Raw genomic sequence first — 22,664 nt, forward strand, 5'->3', positions numbered from 1 at the left:
AACCCGAGAGCATGACAATCACAGACCTCATGCAAACGTGAAAGAGAAAAATATGGCCTGGTTTGGACCACAATAAAAGACCCCTGACGATGCTTTGACTTTATCTATGAGCGGAACAAATAAACCCAAGCTTTTATTCTCGGGGGGCATAAAAACCATTTCATGGTTTTCTGTAAGCACCACCAAAGTCATGTTATGGTACATTTTGACCTTTGCTGTTGCTTAAACATGCTCTGTGATGTGGGTTGCAAAGCAGGACACTGATGATTATTCATTGTGAATAACCAGGTCGACAAAACTCCAGCAAATGTCAACACATACACTCAATACACCAGGATCGAGGACGAACGGAAGCTAATAGCAGCAACACTTCTCAGAATATTACTTCACACTGATTGCTTGGCTCTCCTTCTTCTCCTTGACCCTGCTTTGAAAAGACGAGGTTTTAAAAATAACCTCTGTCACCTTCAATGTTGAAAAAGTCAATTGTATTTGTCATGTAATTCATGTAACGTGACACTATATGTGACTTATGTGCACACCGGTAGAGGGTCAGCGGGTCACCTTTCACACACACCACCAAATCCCTGGCCCGCTGCAGCTAGTTTGGAGGTATAATATAACATATAATTGGTATCCAGTTATATGTGAGCTTCAGTCAGAAACCATCCGGTCTGGTAACATGTAACTAAAGAGTTTGAAGATAACATCAGCATTTATGTCTAGTGTGATGGAATGGTAATCTTTATAAAAACAAATCCTAAATTCACTAAATTCGAATCTGATATCTAGATTTTCAGCAGAAAGCGTCTGACCTTTTGACCCAGTGTGTCAGACCGAAGACTTCTGCCAGCGGGGATAAGAAAACAGTTGTTTGGTTTCAGACGCAGCTTGAATATACCACTTTAGTGATTAAAAAAGCTAAAGAAAACATTTGCGCTCTCAAGTCCCATTTAAACATTTGATGGGATAAACATAAACGTGCGAATGTGTGTGTAAGAATGAAGGTATTATTAGAGTAAGCAATAGTGTATTGTTGAGTATCAAAGTAACATTAAGGCTAAAGTTAGTTAAAGTGAGCGTTAGATGACATCAAAGACAATCTAACTGTAAAAATAGAGGGAATGAACATGAACAATAAAATATTTAATATCTGCAAAAATGAATGAATAAATAAAAACCCTTGTGTTGCCAATATATCGTGTATCCTTTTCAAATTTAAAATCAGAAATTAAAAACAACAACGTCCCAGAAAATTCTTAGGCTGGATGGCTCTGCTGCTATGCATTTGTAAGGATACAGATGTTTTCTGCAAACAATGAAAGCAAATAATTGACAAGAAGTTAAGAAGATGCTGTATGTCACAGATCTTGACAAACACGTGAAGCAGATGCAGATTATGCGTGATGCACATGGCAGCTGATAACAATTAACACACACACGTCCCCTAGACCAGTTTGAAGTACAAAATATGACCTAGACCAGTGGTTCCCAACCTTTTTCAACTCACGGCCCACACAACCAAACACATATGTTTGCGCGGCCCACTGCGAAAAAATTATTTTTGTTGCTATTGCTATTGTTGGGTTAATAACTTAGTACTACGAAGCTAGATTGTTAACTGTATTTATTGAATGAGGGCTGTGCGATATGGAAAAAAAAAACTATCGCGATTTCTTTGATCAATTTTGCGATTTCAATTTTAGTAATTAGTAACAGATAGTAATTGGCGGCCCACCTGCAATACCACCACGACCTACTAGGGGGCAACAGGAGGAAAACAACTGACCTAGACTACATATATTACACCTGCAACACATAAAGTCGCTATATTCCCTCATTTTATTCCCTGATGCCTGCTGAATTCCACTGTTAGGTCAACGGTCAAAATAATTTCAAGATCATTTCTGGGAGAGCAAAATCACAGCATGTCGGAGAGCTGAATGTTTATTGCCTGTGACCTTCTTAAGGGGCTTCACCAAATAAGGAGTAAATGTCCTGAGAGACATGTTAATGACAGCAGTAAATGATGTTTGTGTTATTCTGAATCTCTTGAGCTGCCACTCAAAACTGTTCAAAACGAGGAATACGAAAAATAGAAGTATGAAACATGTTTGCGTATGAATGTCTGAAATTAAGATGTGAAAAGTGTGTGAATGGCTATGCCTGTGTAGATGGTTGGATTCCGAGGTGCTTTGGTGTTTATGGTAGTCGTTTATTTATTCTCCCTCTTTCTAGAAAGCACTCCGCTGAGATCACGGTGTGAAAGGACACAGTTTTAAGTGCTGAGGGGGAAAGGGACCCAGGCACAATGGAATGCCACTGCTACTCCTGCCAAGAACACTTTTCCCATGTGCCTGGGAGCCAAGACTTCCCCCAACAGCCAAGAATAGTGCTGCTGTCCTCGCACACTCACCAAACTCTCTCTCTCTTTCTCTCTCTCTCTCTCTCTCTCTCTCTCTCTCTCTCTCTCTCTCACACACACACACACACACACTAGGCAAACACAAGGCTGGTATCTGCAGCACCTGAACTTCAAAAGGGTCATTTGTGCAAGACACACTCCTGACAAGAAAACATTAAAATGACAACCAAAGGTTCTTAATAGTGGGGAAAAAAAATGATTTTTAGATTATTACAGTATTCTTCACACCAAAAAAGAAATGTTCACTGAAAGTTTTTTGGGGAACCAAAAATGGCATCACTGAGAAAACACTTATTTGGGTAGGGAAAGGAAATTGACTATCTTAAACGGAGAGTTCACCCAAAATCCTTTATTTACTCTCGTCGTTCCAAACCTGTATGACTGATTTTCTTCGGTGGAACATAAAAGAAGATATTTTGACAAATGTGACTTTTTGTCCACACAATGTAAGTCAATAGGGTCCAAAGAGAAGACATACAGTACATATAAGTTTGGAAAGACATTGGGATCAGTAACTATTTTCAGAAACACATCATGCTTTGATCTTGCCGATTTTTCATATTCTTATAATGACATATAATGGACTTTGATGCATTCCAGTGGACTCACAACATCAATTTGTCATCCATTTGGGCTCATTTAAAAAATAATAAAAAAAGTATTTTGAGAACTAACCAACAGGAAAAACACATCGCCAAACCCCACCTTTGACATATTAACACTTAACAGAAGATTACGACATTCAGAACGCATTAGAAAGCGCAGAAGCATGAATGTGATGAATTGCCATGCTTCACCACGTGTACTTAGAGGCCAGTGACCTTTAACTGGGAGACAGCTTTTACTCTAAAAGCCCATGATTGGTTAGAGGAGCCATTGGCATAGTAGAGCTGTCTGAGATGAAAAACAGAGTGAGCGAGACATAGAAAAAAACAGACAGAAAAGTACTAATTTTCATTCGTCTCCATTAATTACCCATCAAGCCTTTCATAGGCCTGCTCGCCCGCGAGCTAATGCTGCCTGTGTAAAAATTTGTGTTTCATTCCCTGAGTTTTTGAGTAGTTATGCACCAATATACTGGCCGGGCTAATTAATCACCTCATTTTCAGCCAGTTTTAGACTATAACTGCATCTGCTGCTGATAGATTTTGGTAATTGCCCTTGTGTCAGTTTCAATATCTACCACCAGCCTTGTCACTAATTAATGGATTAATTTGTAACTTAATTTATAATACAACTTTTTATTCTATTATAAGCCAAACACTTGAAGCAAAAAACTGAACCGAAAAATTAACACAAATTGGTATGTTTTAACTCGAGCTGCATGAACTCCATTTTTGTAAAACATCATGATGATGATAGTAACCAGAATTATATCATAATTTGGCCAAAATCCTCACAATTTCTGTGTATGTGAAGGCTTAAATGTAAAGCAATGGGCAAAAAATATGCCACCTGCTTGTGCATGGTTTGCTTCACTTAAAAATAATACTAATACTAATATAATAATACTAATACCAATAAGATATACAAATACACACACACACACATATATTGATAAATAATTTATAATATACCCTTAGCAGATATATTAATTATAATTTTACAGCCTTTCCACTTTTTTAACAAAATTATATATATATATATATATATATATATATATATATATATATATAATCAAAAAATAAATATATTTAAAATTATTTCAATTCTATATTTAATTAGAAATAATTTAATAATATATAATTTCCAGTATACTTTTAGCAGATAAATGCATTTCATATTTACGTTTTCTCTCCACTTTCTATAATTTGAATATATTAATGTATATACATTTTAAGTGTGTGTGTGTATATGTATATATCTATATATATATATATATATATATATATATATATATATGTGTGTGTGTGTGTGTGTGTGCGTGTGTGTGTGTGTGTTTGTGGGTGTTCGTGTGTGTGTGTGTTTGTATATATCTATATCTATGTCTATGTCTATATCTATATCTATATCTATATCTATCTATCTATATACATACATACACACACATACATATATAAACAACAGCACTACCATTTCAAAATTATACTTCAAATTCTTTGCACCACAATGTATATTTCACCAGCAGGGGGCACTTAAGGGATTTATTCACAGATCAGAAAAAAAAAAAAAAAGGTACAAAAGTAACAGAAAAAAAAGTTATTTCATGCACAAAAAGGCACTCAATGCAATGCACTTAAACTAAAGTAGACTGTGCCTATACTTGAGAACTTGGGCCTGTTCACACACACATCTCACGTGAACATGTGTATTATTTGTTAATGAGATGCTTAACCGCCGTCTACGAATCCACAGTTTGTGAGCATGCGACAGTAAACCTGCATGTTACAGTACGCCTGCGACCGACCGTGCTTCAAGCATGAATCATTTAAGTAGTGTTGCCCCAAGGGCTTTAGCTAGCTAGCTTTTTCCTGGAGGATTTTTTTTTGTGAAAGCGCGGCTTTCAGCCCCAGCTGTGTTGTTTGGTAAACAGCTCTGTTGCTAGGCAGACCTATATTATTGCTCCACCAATCAAGGCCTGATTTGACGGGTGAGTAGGACACAGCTTAAGCAAGAGTTATTTTTACAATTGCGCTCCAGATAATGCCTTGGCGGCAAGAGTAGTAAAATGCAGAATTAAAGGTCACTGCTTTCAAAAGGCATGTGTGTGTGTGTGTGTGTGTGTGTGTGTGTGTGAGTCCTGTTTTCATACCTCATTCAGTTGCCTCCAGTGTTTCAGCATGTGTTGTGGCCCATTGAAGTCGTTACAATCCCAACGCGACTTGTAGTCTCAGTGCAGGCCTCCAGCACAGCCTGTGGACACACACACACACACACACACAAACACACATATATTACTCAATAATCCAGAGCCAGCAGCCTGTGCAGTCACAAACAGTCACAAACTTCCTACCCTTGAATTCCCGTCCTGTCCCAAGACCGTGAACTAAGTGCTGAGCAAACATGATCCACATACAGATGCACTCAGGTGCATTTAGTCTAGTAGTCACTCTCATACTACAGCAACTCTGTCATCTTGCAGGGTCCACTCCCTTCAGACGCTCACAACACAGAACGGCCCGCTATGGAAAGGCGGAGGTGTGGGTGTACACTGAGTGTGCTCTTTGAATAAAGACGTCTCCATTAGAGCTGCTCCGCTCTAAGATCAGAACGTACTGTAGCTGCGGCTAGACTTTGTTTGGTTTCTTTCAGTAACCACCTTTGGGATTCCATAAGGCATAAAGCGGGAATGACATCACATCCTTCAACTCCCAGAAGCACAGATCTTAGATCAGTATTCAGGAGTAGTACTCCACAGCACAGATTGCAGATTGCAGCAAGGAAGCCGTGTATCATCTCTGGGGCATTACTTGAGAAACAAACTGTTGCCTTCAAGGTATTCGATAGCAGCAATCTATTTCCAAGTGGCATGATCTCTGCTTATGTAGCATTTGTGCTGCAACTAGGCATGTGCAAAAATATTTGAAAAGTTGACTAGTCAACTATTCTCTCGTAACTGGAAGCCTAGTAGAAAAGGCCAATTTCAGGTTCACCTCAGCCAAATTTCTAGCATTTCTCAGCAATCATAAACATCAAAAAAAAAATGTCAGACAATGCTCTAATGAATGGAAAAAAGTAGGGGTCTCAATATTAATTTTTTTCTTTAAAGATTGGTTATTCTCAACTAGACATGGCTTTTAGTCCATGTGAAGTACCTAGCTTTGAGATTATCTACTGTACACTGTAGTTTAACCTTAATGCTGACCAAAACCACTTTTTAGCAGATATGTGCATTTCAAATTCATCTTTCTCTCCACTTTGTCACCAAATACTACTACTACTACTACTACTACAACTACTACTACTACTACTACAACTACTAAATGTGAAGTTAAGAAGAAAAAACTAAACAAAAATAAAATAAAATAATAATTATATGTACTTTTATTATTTACATGTGTTTTAAATTTACACACTTTCTTTCCACTTTTTTGCCCTAGCTTCACCAAGGAAGCAGGTTTTATGGCTTGAGTTGTGATGCTAATGAGGACGTTTATCGTTTCATCCCAATGTCATTTTGTGCTTTCTTTGAGGTGCTGTTGTCAAAAGTAACGATGTATGTATCAGTTTTGCACTAAAATTGAAAAAAATGTAATGATACCAGCATTTCCCGCTAGCATTTCGAGCACTGCTGTGTGGATTCTCAAACACTCTGATTGGCCATTGTGCTCAAGTGCTCAACAGACATGTCTGTGATTGGCTACAATGATCATCACTTTACCGATCATTGTAGCCAATCACAGCCGAGTACGAGAACACAGTGGCCAATCAGAGGTGTTGAGAATCCGCACAAAAGTTCTCAAAATGCTAGCAGGAAATGTGGTATCATCACAAAATGACATACAATTTTAGTACCGACTGGTACAGACATCGGCACTTTTTACAACACTACTTTTTCTTCGTGGTGATTAACAAGCACACTTCTGCCATATCGTCCAATTCTGCAGAGTAATTATCCTTTGTATTGCTTTGGCAACATTGTATTTTGGCAGACATGCTGATATAGCATCAGTGATGAGAGAGATAGAGAGAGAGAGAGAAAGAGAGAGAGAGAGAGAGAGAGAGAGAGAGAGAGAGAGAGAAAGAGACCAGACAGATGGTCACAGCGGGTGGGTGCAGTAAAATTGTGACAACAGCCATTAGTGCTACAGGAGTCTGAGACCAAGGACAGATAGTGGGATGTGTGAACATGTAAATGAGGGAGTGAATGAGAGAGAAACCTAAATCCGAGTGAGGGGAAAACCAAGACATAAGTGATATAGACAGTCAACACAACATTATATGTAGACATACAGACCATGCTATGGTATCAAAACATGCCAATTTGCTCTGTGCTTGAGAGCTCTATGTGGTCTTATTGTAGATGATTCATAAGTGTGTGTTATTTTTTAAATAGACAAATGTTTGGCTACAGCCTGTTTAGAATAGCGCACTACAATAACACTCAAACATACTATGTTCAGTATATTATGCATTATGGCTGCACAATTAATCGATTAATTTCTAATCACGATTACAATTATGGATGCCACAAAGAGGCAATTAATCGTTCAAAGTTCACTTATGTTGTTATTTGGTGTGCTAAAGATGTAGTTTTATTTTTTCTACAGGTTTTTCCCATTATTTTCATTTTAGTATAACATTATAATACCATTCATATTTTTACTTTTTTATAATTTAAAAAAGAAACTGATCCGATGTTTATTTGACATTTGAGGCTTAATACTATAGAAAAGCACTAAAGGTTTCTCAGTTACAGTGTTTTCAGCTTGTTTATTCTCATATAGAAATACGACATGCAGTTGCATCAAACAATGGTATAGACATCATTCAGTGTAAATTGTGATAATCGTAATTAATCATGGCAATTTCAAGGGAATAATCGACAATTATGATTTTTGTCATAATCGTGTAGCACTAGTATGCAGCAATGTATGCATCCATGCATATCTGTAATGCACTGTACAGAGTTTGCGTGGGTGTACATTAGACACTATTAATAAAGTGTAGATTTTCCTCCTCACAATTTAAAATATTAACACAGATTTTTACATATTTTCAGTGTTTCCTGTAACTCTTTTGTAACGTCTTTGGTAACACTTTAGAATAAGGTTCCATTAGTTAATGTTAGTTAATTTATTAATTAACATGAACAAACAATGAATAATACATTTATTACTGTATTTATTCATCTTCGTTAATGTAAGTTAATGAAAATACAGTTATTCATTGTTAGTTCATGGTTATTCACAGTGCATTAACTAATGTTAACAAGCACAACTTTTTATTTAAATAATGCATTAGTAAATGTTGAAATTAACATGAACTAAGACTTATAAATGCTGTAGAAGGATTGTTCTTGCTTAGTTCATTTTAACGAAAGTAGTTAACTAACATTAACTAATGGAACCTTATTCTAAAGTGTTACCACGCCTTTTATAGCAGCCCGACAACATGTCCTAATCAATAATAATAATAAAAAACACTCACTGGTCCAAAAATTTCCCACTGAACAGAACTGCATTATTAAACTTCCTATATGTTCTGACCAGCTGTGACTGTGCGGGATCACACATTTTCACTTTTAGGTCAAAAAGACAACTTTTTGCTAGAATCTGATCATGTTCTGAGCATAACAGAGATCGTTGCGGTGGAATCATCCTGTTGTAGTACTAGTACTCACTAAAGCAAACTGATTTAAAGAGAACCCAGATGCGGTTAATTGTCAATACCATTGCACTAACATTAAAACATACTAGGGGTGCTCCGATCACGATCGGCCGATCGTTAATGCGCATCTCATCAGTAAAGCCAGTTCTCTAATCAGCGGTTAATTCCATCAGGTGCTTGATTCGGCCGATCGTGATCGGAGCACCCCTAAAACATACTGTACTGCAGATTTGACAGCTTGAATATCCTACCTCAAAATGTCTCTATTCCACAACTCAGATGAGCTTCAGAGCGCTGCTACGAGCACACATTGTATGATCAAGAGTCATGAGGAGATCTGCATAGCTACAGTGAGAAAATGATTACACCAGGTGCTGTTCATCAATAGGTAACCAAGCATGGTACTAATTTCAACGAATCTATTTCGAATTTCCAGAAATCAGAGGTTAAAAAAAAAAAAAGAAAATCCTGTGGCTGCATGGTTATATCAGATCTATGTGAAAAGACATATTCAAACACTATTACTGTCACTTTAATGCCTTTTTCTTCTTTCACGTGTCACATGCTTGCAGCTGTGGCCACAAGTCATTAACAGCGATGGGGCAATACTGCAAGCTCAGTCTTTTTATGAAACCCAGCTCGCACGGCCAGCATCCTTTAAACATTTCCTTGAATGTCACTTCCCTCAAAGTCACAATCAGCTCCAGCTCCAGGAGGCCTATCTGAGGCTGTGGTGTTGGGTAAACAAGACTGCCCGGATTACTCAGGTCAGTGTTTAAGGTGACATGTATGTGTATAATGAGAAAAAAGAACAAGACGGCATGCTTACGGCATCTACTACTGTTGCAATTGTCAGCCAAACCTGGACTTGTTTGAATTTGGTGACTAACACATATCATTTCTACTGTACCACTGTGGATCGTACGCACGTCCTGATTTTGCCAAGTCCGATGTGTTCCTAGGTCAACATATTTTGTTGACCCTGGAACAACATTTTACTCCAAAAATATATTCTTAACCATATCCCTACACCTAAACCTAACCTTAACCATGAGTAATCCCTAAAATCAGAGGAAATGATAGATTAATGACACTGATGTACAAGCACCAAACACTGATTTTAAGCATAAACTTCACAAAATCTATAAACTGGTTCTTCAAATCTGATTGGTTAATCACAATGTTGTTCCAGGGTCAACAACGATGTTGTCCCAGGAACATGTCTCACTTGGTAAAATCAGTTTAGGCGGATCGTACAGTGCCATACTTCCAAGAAATGACATATTGCTTATTTTGTACAATGTGTTTCAGAGGTGACATACTGAATGACAGATGGACAGACGTACTGGAATGAGAATTTTTTGTTATGATTGTCCCACAGAAGTCCTTTCAAACCTTTCAAATATCTCTGCACCTCAGGCCAGCGATGTTTCATCCTCTGTCGAGAGTATCAAAGCACATCTGGGTCTCTGAGACGGTTAACATTTATAACCAAACCTAAAACAAAGACCAGAAATAGATAAAGGAAGTGACACTAAGTGGAAACTTTTTTTTTTTTTCAATTCCACATTTGTTGCCACTAGCAGAAATGAAATGAAGTTGCTGTATCTTCTCTGTTATCACTCACCAGATTTCTGTAAGAATTTGATAGGGATCTGATCACATCTGCAGCAATGAACGTCTGCACTTTACTAAAAGTGCACATTTCAGAAACTGTATATTAATCTTCACAAATCAACTCGTATTGCAATTATTTAGCATGAATAAAACCTCAAATCATGTGGCTTTTTAAAGATACAGTAGGTGATCAGCCTGTTGAAGGTAAACCCAAAACTCTATATCAACCACTTTCAAAGTAACCACACAAAACAACCACATTAACGACCCATCAGAATAGCTCATCAACACCCTGGGAACCATCCAGAACACCCTCACAACCACATCACAATCAATTAACTGCTCAGAATACCTTGGAAACTACATAGCAACAGCCCACAACACCCTAGCGCTGTGTCAGTGAATATTGCTTTTCAGAAAACATCGTTATTTATACCTACAGTTTTAGAGGGTTCAAAATGAAACTGTCTTGGTATCACATGCATCATATTAAGAGCGTTTAGCTCTTATTCTAATGCTGCGTTGGCCTGATTGCATCCCCTTAACATCACATGGGGGATTTCTAATCAGATTGAAGGAAAATAATTAATTCCGATATCTTTATATTTAAAATTGCCAGCAATGCAACATACTCAGGCATGCATGCACAAACAAAAAAGATCCCTGTTCCCTGTACCTGTTTATGGTTCCTAAAAAAAAGGTTTATATTATTGTGCAAGTCTGCTCCACAAAGTCCATTTTAGAGTAGAGTAGTGTATGTGTGCGTTGCACAACACAGTGCAGGTTGCAGGTGTAAGGTTCCCATGAGCAGATATAGGACAAGCAGTAAGCCAATACCATCCTTGTAGCAGAGCTCGGTCAGCAGGGAAAGAGAACAGAGAGGATGATGGGGGATGACAGGTCAAGAGGATTCAGGAAGGTTTAGGGGTGAACGGCCCCTTTGCAGAGGGCTTTAATTGTCTGATAAGTGTCTGAAATATAATTATAAACTGCCGAACCCAGTCGGCCACATCTGTGTGAGGAGGGAACAGAAATATATTTTTCCACAGCTGAAAATAGTGGGTGCACTGAAAAAGTTTTATAATTCACATTTTGGTGGCTACATATCAGAAATATTGACTATGTAAAACAAACCAATTAAAAAGTTTAAAACTTATGTTTTAATACATTTTAGCCTCAGACATAAGTGAGTCACAACAGACGACTGACTCAGTGAGCAGATTGGAAAGATTGTTTGTATGACTTATAACCCCGAACTGATGCAAGAGATGCAAATATTTGACCAGAATCAAATTTAAAACTGTATTCCCTTAAAAGATGCATGAACATTTTTATGATAAATGTTATGAGCATTTGCAACCTTTTTGAAGCTTGAGAGGTTGGGTTGGTTCCCATTCATTTATGTACACTACAGTTCAAAAGTTTGCCAGCAAGATTTATGTTTTTGAAATAAGTTTTTTATGCTCACCAAGGCTGCATTTATTTGAGGAAAATTACTGTAAAAACAGTGATATTGTGAAATATTATTACAATTTAAAACAACTGATTTCTATTTTAATAGATTTCAGGCTAATAATTGACATTAAATAATTTACATTGATTTATTAATTTATTTTTACAATGATTAATTTATTATTAATAATGCAAAGTCAATACTTCAATGTCATATGATCTATCAGAAATCATTTTAATAGGCTGATTTACTGCTCAAGAAACATTTCTTCTTATTACTGTTAAACTGACTTAATAATTTTTTTTTTTACCGGGATTCTTATGAAGAAAGTAAAAAATAACAGTTTTATTAGAAACTGAAATATTTTAAATCATTACAAATGTCACACGTTTATTGATTCATTAATGAATGAAAAATAAATCGTACTAACCCCAGACTTTTGGATGCTTGCATGGAAAAAAAATAACTAGTTTAGTTTTCCAAATTTCTCTGTATTCCACTGAAGTCAGGAGTAAATGATCGAGAGTAAATGATGGCAGAATCTAGGATGAACTATTCCTATAAACCTGTGTATTCATTCAATGCATACAAAGACATTTTATGTCAAATCAAGCCTTTTAAATGTACACATAATGATGCATGAATGCCTTGTACCGTTGTCATAAGGTGCACCATATGCTTTGCACACAGAGTAATCATGGAGCTTTTCTTCCACAGATGGAAGTGGCATGGCAGACACCATCTCTCTTTTCTCACCGGACAGAGTGGAAACAAGATGGAGTGCCTCAAAGGAATTCAGCAGCAGGTGTGTGTGTGTGCAGTAGAGGATAGCGGGTTGAAAGCTTTCCTTCTTTCAACCTACAGAATCCTGCATGCACAGACACACACACACACACACACTCACAGCGGCGCAGTCAGTGAGCATGCTCAGTCGCTCGCTTCATTCAAGGTCAGCACTGAGAGGCAGGTGATGACATCATTACTACAGCAGCTCTGTTATTTCACTGATCAATAGACAAGCAGCAACAAGTTCATCTCCGCTAATGCCAGATAGCTGGAGCCACCCAATGAGAATCCACCCCTCAAATACACACACACACACATACACACACACACACACACACACACACATATATATATATATATATATATATATATATATATATGCCAAAAAGTGTAAGCAGCCGTGCAGCGAGTGGCTGCGTTTGTAATGATGAGGAATGACTCGATGCTGAGGGATGTTCCCTGTTTTCACAGCAATATTACAGTCTATTCATTCCACCATTTAACATAATGAGACAGGAATAGCTTATTCAGCCAGGGAAAAAGCAATATTTATACACGAAACAAGTGCAGAAAACCAGTGACTCATACTGGAGGATGATGGCTTTGGCTCATACACTATAATATTATTTAATAATGTGCCTTACATCTCTGGAAGTGTGTTTTAGAATGCCATATAATAGGGTGCCGAAAGCAAAAGAAAAGGTGCTATAAAAATATTTTGTCAGAAAAAAAGAAAAAAAAACTGCTCAATTTTGCCCCATTTAGATATCCCAAATTAACAAATGGTTAAAGGCTTTATTACTACTAAAACTTATATTTATAATTATTATTATTATTATATTTAAAAAAAAAAAAAAAACACAAAAAATATTTAAAAAGGGGCCATTAAAGATTTAATAAAAAGGAGCCATTTTTATATAATAGTAAAAAAATATTTACAATGTAAAAAGACTTTCACAGAAATATACTAAAATATGAAAGCCAATAAACATCAGTCTAATCTGTTTTTAAACAAGTTAAAGACTATATAACTGTATGTGTGTAATTTGCATATATTTTATTTTATTTTAACAAATCTCATTTAACATTTCAAATCAGGAATTAATATTTACGCTTAAACTACTTTTAAAAAAAATTGCCAAACTTTGCCATTACAAGGATACAATTCTAAGCAAAAAAACAAAAACAAACAAACAAACAAAACAAAAAAATGATAATTGTAAAAATTATAATAATTATAATTATAAATGTAATTATATTTCACAATATTACTGGTTTACTATATATTTGATCAAATTAATGCAACCTTGGTGAAAATAAGAGACTTCTAACTAATGAAAAGTAGTGCAGATCTAAGATTATGATTTATTTTAGAACCTTAATATGTGATTAAAAAAAGAGAAACTTAATTGGGCTATTTTTTGCAGTGCTAATTATTTTATATCCACCACAAACCATGTATCATAAGGTTTGCTCTATTCATGCAACTTCACAATGAAATATTCTAGATCATTTCAATCAATCAATTTTGATGAATAATTAGACATTTGTTCATGGATTCGGCAGACATGCAGTGCTCCTCAGAAAATACTAAGAATTTGACCGGGTCAGTTGAACACTGATACCTCAGCTGTTGATATAGTCACAAATAAATCATGACAAGCGCAATCATGTCATTATCAATCACAAAGCCTGTCCCTCAACCTACAATCACCATTCAATATGTTCCCTTTGTGCGAAATTACTGGAGAGGTACAGGAGAAAGGGAAGTGGATAGCTCTTCTACACTCTCTCACACACACACACAACTACCTAAAAAGCCACTCAAAGCTCCTGGTCACACTCAAAGTAGTAAAACTCAATCCGTGACAGGTTCATTCAGGGCCGTCTGTGGGTCACTGTGAGGGACTGATGGAGAGATTTGTGCTTCCTGTGTTTCTCCTGCTGTGCTCAGCTGGGACAAACGCAGCAGTAATGGATAGTGTGAGGGGCAGGCACTTCTCTCAGGTTACCGTGTCGTACCCCAGGCTGACCTCATTCATTTAAACTTCTCTCTCTCTCTCTCTCTCTCTGTCAGTGTCAGAGGTGCAGCCTTTCTCTGACAACCTGACTGACATCATTGTCATCCCATCATGTCAGTGTGAGTGTGCTTTCATTTGGCACTGTGGTCTTTTTCTGTCAAAGATTTGTTTACCCTTGCCTGAAAACAAAACTTCTTCAACGACGGGATTACTAGCAGGAATATGAGGAACAGGAACATGACATAGCTGTAAACATGTCAATATATTAAAAGACAGAGCAAAAATGTGTGTGTGTGGGGGGGGGGGGTTGTCTCAGTGAAGACCAGTGTTGTTACTGTTAACTAAAACTATTCAAAATCATTTTCATGAATTGAATAAAGCTACAAATATTAATATTAGATGAAAAAAAAACTGTATAAAAAATACAATTACAGCACTTTTTGCTAGTGCAATACTAAAATGCTATTTAATTCAATAACACTTCTTTGCAATCACATGCTAAATTGAATAGCAATTCCTGACTGAAAATAGTTTCAAAGTAAATTATTTTCTCTTTTTTCAGTGTACTAATGTGCATAACTCAGATTTATAATGTTAAACAAGTTTTACTGTTCTTTATTTTTTTTCTTTTCTTTCATGCACCCAATTGAGTCTTAATTATTGCATGAGTGTCAAATATGGCTAAAAGCAAACTACAATGTTTCATTTCATCAATGTTTCATGCAATTTCATCAAACTCTGGAAATTTCCTTCATGTGCAGACGCTGCGTCATTCTCCACATGCTCATTTCTGACCACAGCATTTACAGAAATGTTTGCCATTGGATGAGATGGTTCAGACAAACAGAGTTTTGTGACTTGGAATTGGCTCTGGTCTATTTATCCACATTCAGAGAGGACAAGCAAATGAATCAAGCACAAACACACTTCACATGCGTAGGTTTACACTTCCAGGCAAACCTCAGCAACTGAGCCTCACACAAGCTCACAGACAGATAAAAACATCATGTGTATGAAAAAGAATCAAAGCTGCAGATATACAAAGGCAGATGAATAGATACAACAGCAAAAAAGGAAGAAAATAAAAGAGAAAGTGAGTGAAAGACAAGAACGTGGGAGAAAGATGGGAGAGTCTGCAGATCTTGAAATGTTCAAAGCCCTGATGACTCCTCCGAAGTGTGTATGGGACCGCCGCTCCTTCGGACCACCTACTGTGAGACGAGCCTGAAAGCAGATCAAACTAGCTTTGTGCTGACATTGAAAACTCATTCATACATAATTCATAGTATACAAGTCCTCTGAAAATTCAGAAACGCGATACAGTAAGATTACATATTGTATATATAAGTTAAATGACTGCCTTTATTTCTATACACACACTGGATGAACAAGATTAAACAAGAATGATAATGCAGTACTGTTTTTAGACACCAGATGGTGCTGCATTTCAGTGAATTTGAGGGAAAAAACGAGAACAGTTCTAGGATCAGTAAGAATATTTACACAAGAAATACTCTCATCTGTAGTCAACAGGAGGGTCTCAGTGTGATGAGGTGAAGGATTATCCAATCAGATCTCAAGATTTGCACAACATTATTATCTGCTGTATATGGCACAGTGGAAATCACCGTGGAAGAAACCTGAGGTATAATATCTGCACATGGTTGGGCTACCATATGGTCTCAGTTTGCATTTGAGCAAGCGGCGCTGAGTCTGACAACAGGCTGTAAAACACCTCGCTGTGAAGATGTTCAAGACACGACAGTTGTCGGTCCACATCTAATGTGAAAAAGAAATGTGATGTGATTTAGGATTTTGAATCAATGAGATTGCTTGGTGGGTGGAGTTTCTTAGTTACTACAATAGAAAGCAAGGCTGTAACCAAAATCACTTCCTATACTCTCATTCACTATTCGGGTGGCCATCTGTCTGGTTTTAGGTCAGACAGTCTAGTTTTGACACTCCAACGCCTACAAGTGATGACTGTTAATAATAGCCTTTCAGAAATAAACTGAAGAGTAGGCTATATTTAAGTTACTATGAAGTGATGCACATTTTAGACACAATATTGTCAATATCAACTGTTTCTACTCTATTCTACCAACAAACTCCAAAAAAAGTCACAACAGAACCATTGGTCTCTCCAAACATTACAGTTTGATTCATTAAATTAATGAGCATTTTAATATTATTTTATTTATAAATTGGTTGGGTCAGCGATTCAGTGACCCATTTATAAAGACTTCACTTGATTCACTAATTTATTTTTCCCCCAACATTTCATATATATGTAAATTTAATGTATTTCATAATTAAAACATTAATCTCAACATGATTTATGCATTTCTAACTGTGGTGTAAATGCATTCATGGAATCTCTTTTTTTCCCTCTAAATTTAAAGATTAAATGTAGGAATATACATTAAAGGGGACACATGCTTTTTTAAAAGGCCTTTTGAAGTTCTGTCACTGCTTATAAATTGGGGATTCTTTTTTTTAGTTTATAATCCTCGCTGAATTCATCAAAGCACAGTTTTGGGGGGTGTTTTAGAAACACACACCATAACTGCTCCATTAATGTTTCATCCACTGAATGAGAGAATGAAAACGTTCAGCTGTTGAATGTACATCCGTTGTATGCTCATTATTGCAGTGCATTATGGGATTGTATGAGCACATTTTAAAATGACCACTATGTTTTCGGACACCACTACAAATGGCTGTTTCCTCATATGGTGCACTATATAAGAGTATAGGGGGTGATTCCAGACACAGCGCAAGAGACTGACAAAATCATGCCAAAGTTGGCCATAGGACCCTCAGCGGGGACTGGACAGACCACTTCGTGCATTCAACTTCATGCCTGGCTTAGATATGTTATAACATGAAGCTCTGCACTGTCTGCAACAGCAAACGGAGTTTGTATGCAAATGTTTTGAAATGGTGGGTAGGTGGGTGGTTGCTTGAGATCACTACAATAAGGGAAACAGCCCAAAATCTGATTAAACACCTCCAGGTCATGTAGTGAGTGTAAACATGTGAAAAAAGAGAGAAGGTATGTACAAATGAGAGGCAAGCCCCGTGCAGGAGAATACGGGTTTAGCAAAGCAACCTTTGACAGTCTGATGCTTAAATATGACATTTTTACAAGCAGTTTTAAGGGAGTCCCACAGCCTGGCGCCGTGAGGAGAACAGACTAGTGAGCATGTAATTCTTACAATACACCGCATATTTGGCAAACTTTCATCCATTAATTGTGAGATTCCCGTAACGCATTTTTCTTCAAAGGTTTTCCATCATACAGTAGCGTAAGCGTGTGAGTCTATTCTGAACAAACTGCACACAAATACAAAATCTGTGCAGACGGATGTCACAGATCCATGTTTAACTGGGTTACATGTCGCTTTGAGCATTCACTTGTGTGAACTCCAAATTGCCCTCTCGAGTGCACTGAAGTATGCACGTTTGCACGAGAATGTGTCGCATGTGTCACTTTAAGAGCGATGTGGTGTTCATTGAGGCAATCGCACGTTGCGGGTCTATTTATAACCTCTGTCTTTGAGGTCTCCATTACATTTGCATGGAAGCCGTGCACTCACACTTCCCTCGCATCTCATTTACATATGCCGTGTGGTTTTTCAGCTGTGGGTAACCATTGCGCTTGCCTTAGTTACGTGTGTGTTTATGCATACATGTGAGCAAACATGTTTGCGTTTCACTATCGCAGTAGCGGTCACAACACTTGGTAACATCAGCTGAAAAAAAAAGCAAAACAAATATGAATTTTCCACGAAACTAAAATAAAATTAAATATGACCTATGTGGTTTATACATACATTTCTTAAATTAAAATAATAATAATAATTCATGTAAGTGAAATATAATACAACAGTATATTTCAAAAAAATACCTGGGTTATCTTTACCCGTTTCAAAAATAAAAAACATAATTAAAATGAAATACAAAATTCTACAATAAAAAATTCTACAAAAAATCTAGATTATATATATATATATATATATATATATATATATATATATATATATATATATATATATATATATATATATATATATATATATATATATATATATATATATATATATGTATTTTATACTCACTTATAAAAAATGAGCTCTCTACCTGTTTAAAAAATAAAATACAAAATAAAATAAATTAATGTAAATAAATAATTAGATGTAATCTACAATAACGACTAAAAATAAATCTCTACCCGTTTCGAAAAAATAATAAAAATACAACATTAAAACTAATACAACAATTAAACTAAATGGAAATAAATTGATCTCCATAATCTATAAACATGAACAAAAAAAAAAAAAGAAATAAAACAATAAAATTTGAAATTATTCTATAATCAACTTACATCAAAATAAAATGATCAATAAATAAATAATATAAAAAATAAATGAATAAAAAACATAAATGAATTAACTAATTTTATTTGTATAGCATGAACCCTATGCCACAGCAGAAAGCGATTTCACTCTTGAAGATCGCTTATATTGCCTATGGCAGTATTTTGCACTATTGTTAACCACAATTGCTACAATGCATGTAGTAGAGCATGTGTGTGCTTGTAAGTCAGAAGGCTGTGCTTTCATTTCTCGTTACTACAGTGTGTTTGTGTGTGCGGTTGAGCAGGACGGTGTGTACTCCAGCAAGGCCGGCCACATGAGTGTTTATGATGAGTCACTGCCTGAAACAGCAGGGGGGGATTACTTACACTCACTACACAAGCGTGTGAAAGCTAGCATGTGTGTATGCGTGTGTGAGAGAATTATCTCGGCGTGCAAAATCTGCATTAGTATCGGCCATGTTTAAGTAAAAGAGGCCGGATCTGTACCCTTTCCACATGTATCAGGTAAATGCAATCTTGAGAGAGTCGTTGTGTTGCAGGACACATGCAGGTGATCGAATAAAGCCGTGCAAAGCTGCAGCCAAGCACAGTAAAAACAGATGCACTTGCTGAGGAGCGACACGGAAACTCCTCCCATACACTTCTCTCTGCGCTTGTTCACCAAGCTGTTGTTCTCGAACTTCAGCTTTGACGAAAAACAGAGATTATCACAGAGTTTAAATAGATGCATTCACTACCTGTCTAGTGATGTGCTTATACAAAAAAAATTAAAAACCTTAATAAAGATTTCTCTTTTCAAATCTTATATAGTGTGTCATATTTTTTGAGTTGGTTCGTGCATTTTATGTTTCGCTCTTTAAAAAAATGTGACGCAATTTCCATCGATGCTGGTTTTTGCGGTGCATTGTGGGATAAGAGACAGTTCACAGAAAACAATAAGACCCTGTTTGCCTGAGGCTTTGGATTACAGACAAAAATCTGTAAATAGCGTTCAGTTTCAGATTGTTTTGCTTCTTAAGATCTCAATAAATTGTCAGGAGCCACGGGTATTCATTTTGTCTCGTTAGTGTATGCTTTCTTTCTTTTTTTTTACTATTAAGTGATGCTAGCAGTTGGCTTGCTTTTTATGAATCACCAAGGACCGCCGTTTGAGCTAAAAATCTTCTTAACTGTTTCACTGAAGAATAAAAGTCACCTATCAAAATAAAAAAGAGAGATAAACACAGCATGCTATAAGAATACTTTAGCAAGTGCACAGCAACATGCTAACAACTGATCTTAAGAATATATTTCTCAAGTTCATATACACACTAAGCAGCCACCGTCGCAGGCTTTAATTAATTCAGGCCCAATGCAGAGGTCATTAGCGGTGACAGCCACTGATGTAGGCCGATCCTTTCGCTCAATGCTATTTGCAATCCAATCAACCTGGACTAGGAGCCCAGCTGGTTTTATAGCTCTGTCCATGGGCAACGAATCACAGCAGCCTACAGCCCGCTCACCCAGTTTACAGCCATCTATGGCACTTTACATTTAGCGCACTTTGCATTTCTGCCAGACTGAGAAGAAAGCAGAATGGCTTCAGAAACTTCCGTCTAAAAGGCTGAGTCAAATGCACCTGTGCCCTTTCCTGCACTTTATCCCCAACATAGGTACATACACACACAAGAACAGATGCTTGCTAGTGGCGTGCATGCACACGTTCACTCACACAAGCAGATGCAGCTGAAATGAAAGGATTTTCCTACACACTGCAAAAAAATCCTGTTCTTAATCAGTGTCTTGTTTCCAGGAATACAATCTCAGCAGCCTTGAAACACGATCGGTTTACTTGAGAAGCGAAATGCTGGGATAAGGTAAGGTTGATACCACTTCCTTTTCGATCTATCAAAGTGAGTATTGCTGATATTGATACTAGTATTATACCTCTGGTCTAGTCGATGCATTTTTAGTATTTTCCTTATATTTAACATTTTAAAAGGCCTAAATGGCAAATTCAGATATATTTATTTCTTTTACAACTAACCATTACAGAAACCTTTTAACTTTACATTTATAACAAACATCACACAAACATGTTATAGCAAATGTCATATTTAGCTTTCTCGTTATCTAGCGTGGAAAAAAAAACTCCAGATGTGTTTTTTCAGGGTTTTTTTTGTTCTCTCAGTCTGAATGAGTGCTGTGACTGTCTGTTGACGTCTGTTATTGCCTGTCAACATGTCTGCACAGCAAAATAAATAAAAAGGAGAAACGTTGCTCTTGTCCTTATATGCTATTATACTTTTAATTCACTTTAATGGATGTGTAATACATTTCAAGCAAAGTAATAGTAAAATCACTAGTTAGAAATGATTATGACCTATATTTATATGTAACCAACTAATCTGATGGCTCAATCTTCATCTAAACACTGAAATCTATCGTATCGGGCACATACTGTATGCAGTGTGTAATGCATACATTTTCATTAAAGGGGGGTGAAATGCTATTTCATGCATACTGAGTTTTTTACACTGTTAAAGAGTTGGATTCCCATGCTAAACATGGACAAAGTTTCAAAAATTAAGTTGTACGTTTGAAGGAGTATTTCTGTTCCAAAAATACTCCTTCCGGTTTGTCACAAGTTTCGGAAAGTTTTTTTCGAGTATGGCTCTGTGTGACGTTAGATGGAGCGGAATTTCCTTATATGGGTCCTAAGGGCACGTCTGCCGGAAGAGCGCACGCTCCCGTATAGCAGAGCACTGAGAGCACAACAGACTTCACTGATCAGAGTTAGAGCATCGCGAAATGTCACAGAAGTGTGTTTTTGGTTGCCAGGGCAAGACATCCCTGCACAGATTACCAAAAAAAAAAAAACAGCATTAAGGGACCAGTGGATGGAGTTTATTTTTACAGAGCATCAACGGAGTTGTGCAAGTGTTTTTGTTTGTTCCCTGCATTTCGAAGATGCTTGTTTTACAAACAAGGCCCAGTTTGACGCCGGATTTGCACATCGTTTATTTCTTAAGGATAATGCAGTCCCAACGAAAAAGGGTCACGATTGTGTGTTGGAACGGCATGCGGTGAGTAAAACTGCTTCAAATATCTCTGTGTTGTTAACTTAGCTATCGGCGCGTAAGCACATCAAGTAAACAACATGCGATGTTGTCATCAAACTGCACTTTCCACATGTACAGCTTAAAAAGAAAAAAAAAAAAAAAGACGACATAAAGTGGAACTTTTTCCAAAACCGCTAAGCAAATATATACATTTTTAGTACATACCACATAGAGACGTCGTTTGCTGATGCTGCTCTTGTTAAATTTCAGCCTCTGGATCTGTGTCACAGCTTCCAAGCGCTCTCAACGCAAAAAGCCTACTGGTGCTCGTGATTCTTTAGCTCCGCCCACACGTCACGCCTCTAGGCGCTTGTGTTTTTCTGGGAAAATCGGTACAGACTATCTTTTTCTTATGAATATAATAAAACTAAAGACTTTTTGGAGTTATGAAGGATGCAGTACTACTCTATAGGTACTCAAGATTAACAGGATATTGAGTGAAAACGAGCATTTCACCCCCCCCCCCCCTTTCAGTTTTGCGTCTTACGAACATGTGTATGGTTAACTAAATCTAACACAATATGAACTAGTCAGTAAAGGAGACTGAATATTCACCAAATATTTCCTAAAAAGCTATTCTTTTCAGTATTCATCAAGGAATAAATGACAA

General features: G+C 36.8%; 1 protein-coding gene across 1 annotated transcript in view; it reads right to left on the minus strand.

Moving 5' to 3' along the window:
- The window catches only part of LOC113091827 (ataxin-1-like), an 82,504-nt gene that overhangs the window by 20,973 nt on the left and 38,867 nt on the right, over positions 1 to 22,664 (minus strand). The window contains exon 3 of the mRNA XM_026257466.1: positions 5,178 to 5,278. The gene's annotated coding sequence lies outside the window, so the exon portion shown is untranslated. The remainder of the gene's footprint in view (positions 1 to 5,177; positions 5,279 to 22,664) is intronic.

Source organism: Carassius auratus, unplaced genomic scaffold, assembly GCF_003368295.1.
Source record: "Carassius auratus strain Wakin unplaced genomic scaffold, ASM336829v1 scaf_tig00214327, whole genome shotgun sequence".
Classification (NCBI taxonomy): Eukaryota; Metazoa; Chordata; class Actinopteri; order Cypriniformes; family Cyprinidae; genus Carassius; species Carassius auratus.